Source organism: Sinocyclocheilus anshuiensis, unplaced genomic scaffold, assembly GCF_001515605.1.
Source record: "Sinocyclocheilus anshuiensis isolate Anshui unplaced genomic scaffold, SAMN03320099.WGS_v1.1 scaffold1452, whole genome shotgun sequence".
In the NCBI taxonomy this organism is placed as follows: Eukaryota; Metazoa; Chordata; class Actinopteri; order Cypriniformes; family Cyprinidae; genus Sinocyclocheilus; species Sinocyclocheilus anshuiensis.
The window spans coordinates 587,400-594,573 of record NW_015544231.1 but is presented as its reverse complement, the minus strand read 5'-3'; positions in this window follow the sequence as shown (position 1 = coordinate 594,573).

Genomic DNA, 7,174 nt, shown 5'->3' with positions numbered 1-7,174 from the left:
TGTGACCCTGGAGCACAAAACCAGTCATAAGGGTCATTTTTTTTTATTGAGATGTATGCATCATCTGAAAGCTGAATAAATAAGCTTTCCATTGATGTATGGTTTGTTATGATAGGACAATATTTGGCTGAGATACAACTATTTGAAAATCTGGAATCTGAGGGTGCAAGAAAATCTAAATATTGAGAAAATCATCTTTAAAGTTGTCCAAATGAAGTTCTTAGCAATGCATAGTACTAATCAAAAATTAAGCTTTGATATATTTACAGTAGGAAATTTACTAAATATCTTAATGGAACATGATCTTTACTTAATATCCTAATGATTTTTAGCATAAAAGAAAAATGTATAATTTTGACCCATACAATGTATTGTTGGCTATTGCTACAAATATACCCCAGCGACTTAACACTGCTTTTGTGCTCCAGGGTCACATTTAACATTGTAAACAGTGGTCACAAAATATTTGGACACTTGGGAGTTATATAAACGAATGCCCGGCATGAAGTGCTGTGTAGTTACCATAAAGGTAATTAACAAAGGAAGACAGACAATTAACCCTTAAAACGCAGGCCTTTCCATTAGATAAACTGTACAGAAAGTAACGGTGAGCACAGCTTCTTAAACCAGAAAAAAAGAAAAAAAAAACACTTGGAAACTGACAGACACACAGCAGAAACAATTTATGAGACACAACAACTTATGATAGTCTGTTTCAAGAAAGCTACTAGAAGCCTTAAAGGGACAGGGCACCCAAAAATGAAATTCTGTCATCATTTACTCGCAGTTGTACCAAACCTGTAGGAGTTTCTTTCTTCTGTTAAACACAAAAGCAAATATTTCAAACAATGTTTAATTACCAAATACTTGATGGTTTCTGTTGACTTACATTTTGTTTCCATAATATGGAAGTCAGTGGCGACCAGCAACTGTTTGGTTACCCACATTCTTCAAAATATCTTCTTTTATGTTCCACAGAGGAAAAAAAAAAAGAAACTCATTATCTGTGAGCTCTTAATCATCGTTTAAAGCAGTCTGTACTGTTCAAACATAGCGTGATCATTCATTAACAACAACAACAAAAATACTTCTCAGTATCTTTATTATAGTCTGGTCAGGGTTATGGCACTTTAATATTGTCAAACGGATGGGAATTTTGACACAAACTGACTGAAACATACCAGAATGGATGAAATCCATTGACAGTACTTACTGGTGTAATGTGTTCCATCCACTTCCTGTAGGATGATGTCTTGTGTTATTTAAAGTGATTTTACAAAAGAAAAAAATCAGATAAACTGATTATTAATGAAAACAATATTCCCAACATCTTTTATTTAACACATTCAAGGGAAGATAAAAAATGAAGGAGCACCTGGGATGTTTCTGAAGGAAGTTTAGTCAGGACAGGGATGAGAGAAGATTCACCTCTGTGTCCACTTCTGATAAAGGAACGCTAACTAATATGACTTCTGTCTTTATTTCATTCAGTTTATTAAAGGAACACGCCACTATTTTTGAAAATAGGCTCATTTTCCAAACCCCCTAGAGTTAAACAGTTGAGTTTTACCGTTTTCGAATCCATTCAGCCGATCTCCGGGTCTGGCGGTAGCACTTTTAGCTGTAGCTTAGCATAGATCATTGACTCTGATTAGACCGTTAGCATCTCACTCAAAAATGATGCAGGCGCAATGATATTACGCAGCGCCTGAAAATAGGCTTATTGGAAGTTACCTAGCTGGGGACTATTTTCAGGCGCTCCGTAATATCATGTGTGTGTGTGTGTGTGTGTGTGTGTGCGTGCGTGTTTGTGTGTGAGTGTGTGTGTGTGTGTGATTGTGTGTGTGTGTGTCTGTGTGTGTGTGTGTTGCGTTAGCTTTAATTCTATTTTTAGCCTTCACTTTCAGAAGCATATTCACTGCTGGCGTGTGAAATAGTTAGAATTTTATAATGTTTTTGTCTCTTCTGCTTCAGGCTGCCTTTATTTAATAAATAAATAAATAAATAAATAAAAAATAATATTAATCAATTAATTATATAATGTATGTATATATATTTTTTCCCTTTAAGAAACATTTCAGATTATTATCACAGTTGTGCTACACAACCATTCAATAGTTTGGGGTCAATAAGATAAAAAAAAGAAATAAGGAAAAAATAAATGTTATAAATAAAAATAATATTAATCAATTAATTATATAATGTATGTATATATATATATATTTTAATGAATTATAAAATTATAAAATATAAATTACATTTTAACATGTAGTCACATAGAAAATACGTATTTTTAATAGTAATAGCAGTTTAAAAGAATTTAAACAGTAATTTTACCATTTTTATTTTATTTTTATCAAATAAATGCAGCCTTGGTGAGCAGAAGAGACTTCTATTTCTAGAGACTTCATTTAAAAAATTCCAAACTTTAGCAGGTAATGTACATGTTTTAAATGTCCAGTCTTTAGCCTCCAACAGTGTGAAATATCCGCCAGACTCTGTTAACTCTTAGTTTCTGCGGTTAACTCCCAGTCAAACCCTGAGCATCTTCTGAGCACACTGTCAGTGGATCATCATCACGTTGAGACCTGGGAGATGCTTGTGGTTTGTTTTGTAAATTTATAGTGTGGAATGGACTTTTAGCTTGTACTGTAAACCCTAGTGCTCAAACTAATTTATTGTATTGAGTATGGGAAAATTAAATCGTGCAAATTAGTTGAAACAAATTAACATTAATGAGCACAGAACTTTCTATTGCTTTTGAATTTAAAGAACTTTACTTGTAAATTTAGAGAGCTTTTTGTAACCATGTGACCTGTCATTGTAATGTGTGTGTTCGAGCTCAAGCACACTGCTCTCCACAGAGACAATGCACTCACATAGTCTTTGATATTTTAGGTTTGGGGACTGTTGTCTGCGTGTTGTCAGTGTTGAGGACACTGTGCTCTGATCCTCACAGACTAATAAACCCCATCTATGAGCTGATTAAATCTGCCAATTAGACAGATACAGTCAGAAGTGCTGCTGTGAGTGTCACATCCGAAATCAAGATCTAAAAAGAGGTGATGTCATGCACCTGCTTTTTCTCTGGAGTGCAGTGTTCTTGACCTCCAACACACAAACCACATGAATTTACATGCCACGCTCAGAAAAAAGATACTAGAGCAGTATCTTTTCGAAAGGTGCAACTATGTACCATTAAGGTACGAATATGTACACTTTAGGTACAAACATGTACCTTTAAGATATAATATGCAGCATTTTGGGGTAAATAAGGTACAAATGTGTGCCTTTTGAAAGGATACTGCCCCAGTGACAGATTTTGTAGCTTTTTTTTGAGCGTGTTAACACATAACTCAAAAGGACAACAGACACAACAACATCACTGTAATTACATAAACAGTAAATAGGTCAATCAATAATTATCACGATCCATTTCAGCTGCAGTGCATGATGGGAACATGTTCAGCTGAAGACAGCGGGAGTAAGTTGTGCTCATTGTATTTGAAGCAATGCATTTCGAGACACAGGATTGTGAGTTTAATAATGTGTTTGAGGTATGTGCAATAAAAAAAATTACAAAAGAGAGTAATACATATTGAGTACAGTTAACTTAAAAGCACACCTCTGTGTACTTAAAAAAAAGATCTGTTGACTTAATTCTAGTGACTGAAATGTCTAATTACTAGCTTGTTGATTTTTTTATGTGTTAAAGGATTGATATATTGCATCAATTATATTTGACTGAAATGCTTGTATTGTAATATTTTACATTCTGCCAATGATAAAACTGTTCTAGATAATGACTTTTGTGAGGTTTTGTGTGCTTTTGTTATGCAGACCCAACAACTCTGCACATAATCCAAATGTTTAAACTTAAAGTTCATTAATTAAAAAAAAATGAAGGTAATCAGTAGCCTTAATGGTTTTGAGTCCTGTTAACTCTTTCCCCGCCAGTGTTTTTGAAAAAAGTTGCCAGCCACCACCAGCGTTTTTGATCATTTTCACTAAAATTTCATCATGGCCCCCAGAATATTTTGTTGCATGAATATCTGAACATGCAATACATCAAAACAAAGATCAGACCCTCTACTTTCAAACAAAAAGCTAACAAAATAGCTTCAAGCGTTCTTTTTTTATCAACACTTGAATGTAAGTAGGTTTGATAAAAAAGCAACATTTTGAGAAAAAGCTGAGAAAATTGCATTTTTATCAAATACTTAATTTGGATTCATCTTCATCTTCCATCAGTACTCTCAAAGCTTGCACAGTATTTGACCACTTCTGGATCCACATTTCACTCTGTAACATTAGGCAGTTTTCATTTATATGCGGTTAGTGTTGATGATCGCATTATTTTTTCATATGCATATGCTTACATAAAAGATTGCTAATTTCTGCGGCTTCCTCGCCTGTGTTTTTGATCGAGTGATTAGGCAGTTTTCATTTATATGCGGTTAGTGTTGATGATCGCATTATTTTTTTCATATGCATACATAAAAGATTGCTAATTTCTGCGGCTTCCTCGCCTGTGTTTTTGATCGAGTAATTGTTAATGTACTGGAGTTTACTAGTATTATGAGTATTTTATAGTCTTTTAAATTTATAGATTTAAATGTGGATGACTAAACTGATTTTGACCAATCAGATGCTCCCTAGCATGAGAATGTCTCCACCCCTCTATGAACATGACCTGAAGCCTACTGGTTACATAAAAAGCACAAGACGAGCCCTTAGGATGTGTCCATAGACTATCCAAACCTCTTGTTTGAACAGGAAGTACATTGGTACACTTGTCAAGCCATTTCACATCATTGCTCAGTAATCAGACGATAATGTGCTGTAGAAAAGCAGGCAGTGGATTTTCATTGGATTTTATTAAAACAATGTAAGCTCTTCCCGCGCCATGTGTTTTCCATACTGCTGCTAGACTTACGAGAGATGTATGACTCCAGCTCAAATGGAGTTCCAGAATGTCCTGAACCCAATGAAGCCACTGCCCACGAACGGATGCTTGTGTATAGCCACTTTCACACAGTAATACCAGTAAATTACTGTAAAATTACTGGAACGACTTTACTGGTAATTCAAAAATGCACTGTTCACACAGGCAATGGCGTTCTGTCTTTTTTCCGGAAAAACACCATTCACACGTCAGTTTCAAATTACCGGTAAATTCTGTGACATCATTAACCGGAAATGACCTCTAAACGGCTGCGCCTCCCGGTGTTGTGTTTGTAAACATGGCAGGGCATGCGCGGTCAGTTTTTATTTATGTTTCCATTTTTGTTTCAAACGTTCACATTCATGCAGCTGCTTTTGGCCCAGAGACATAATATTAAACGACTTCAAACCGAAGCAGACAGTGCGAGTAAATGCGTCAAAATGTTGTGATTGGCCCAGAGCCACTGAAGTTTGAATTTCATTGGGTCTGGATTGGCCCGGAGTAGACGTCTTATGTCACCGCGTTCTGAACACAGAATAGGGCACATGCTTATTAGATAACACTATTTGGGTTGATGTATAGCAGGGGTGCCCAAACTCGGTCCTGGAGGGCCGGTGTCCTGCAGAGTTTAGCTCCAACTTGCCTCAACTCACCTTACTGGAATTTTCTAGTATGCTTAGTAAGAGCTTGATTAGCTGGTTCAGGTGTGTTTAATTGGGGTTGGAGCTAAACTCTTCAGGACACCGGCCCTCCAGGACCGAGTTTGGACACCCATTGATGTATATGCTTTTATTTATTTATCTTTTTTAAATTAACTGTTTTTTTTTCCCCCAAAGCATTGTTAGATGCCAGTGTTTCCTGTAGTTATGCGAAGATTTGGTTTCAAAACTATTTCTTATGATTTTAAATCTGCATTGAACTTCAGATCAATCTCAAAGTAAAAGGCGGTACTAAAGTCTGATAATTTTTTTTATTATCATCTTAATTAAAGTGATGAAGGATTCTGAAAGTCTGTCAGTAATCAGTGTTGAGTGCTACTGGTTACGCTTACATGCACAATTTTTGGTTTAATCAGACTGAATTCATTCCGATTGATGAATCTGAATGTAGTGTTTACATGAACGTTAAATAAAGTGATCGGGTTGATGTGCGAGTTTATACGTCACAAGCTTCAAATTGGAATAGATTTTTTTTGACATGCGCACACTGCACAAATATAGTTTCTCAACTGTTTGCACATAATAACCACTCTCCTACACGGTTTCTTTATTTGTTTTTAACAGCAGAATTAATATGTATCCATTTATAGATAAATATACATATAAACTGCTGTGCGGTGCTGCTCATATTTATCACGCACTAATGGGTTGCCTGTGGATGAGAATCCAAAACAAGGACTGGTGGGAGGTTGTCCTGCTCCACTTCACAGTTGCCGAGTGAAAGGAGAGTTTTATAATGACAGGACACGCATTTATACAACACTTTATTCAAAAGGAAGAACCGCTCGTTCTGCGCGTCATACGTCATTACGCTTTTTCTGCATCTTTGCACATGCGCAGTCCTTTCAGTTTCGGGGTTCAATAAGTTTACATGCACTCTCAATCGTATTAGAAAAGGAATAAACCACCCCCTTCATTCCGATCGAGCTCAGTTGGATCGATTAAGATGTTTACATGAAGGCATTTCAGTCCGATTGAGCCGTCAATCCCATTACAAACGGATTATTTGGTTGCATGTAAACGTAGCCACTGTAAGGTTATCCCTGCCTGCTTTAAATGTTTCAAAATGATTAACAGTTGAAAATATTAATTAGAAATTTAGTAAAGTAATCAAAAGTAATCAGTTACATTACTTGAATAAAGTAATTGAAAAAGTTACAGTAATTTTAATAGTATTAAAATTACTATTTACAGTAATAGTAATTTTTACTATTACATTTTAAATAGGGTAACTTGTAATCTGTAACCTATTTCATTTCCAAAGTAACCTGCCCAACACTGGTCTTCAGTCAGCGCATTCTGAACTCGTTCGTGCTAATACCAGTAATCTTCATTCTGCGTTCACACACAGCATCATTCCGGCAATTTACTGGTAATGTTACAACTTCTCAAACCTGTAAATTGCCGGAACGAATTTACCAGTATTTTTAAAAAGGTCCTGTTCACACATGATCTCTTTACGGCAATTTACCGGTAATTTTCCAGTAAAGTCTGTATGTGTGAAAGGGGC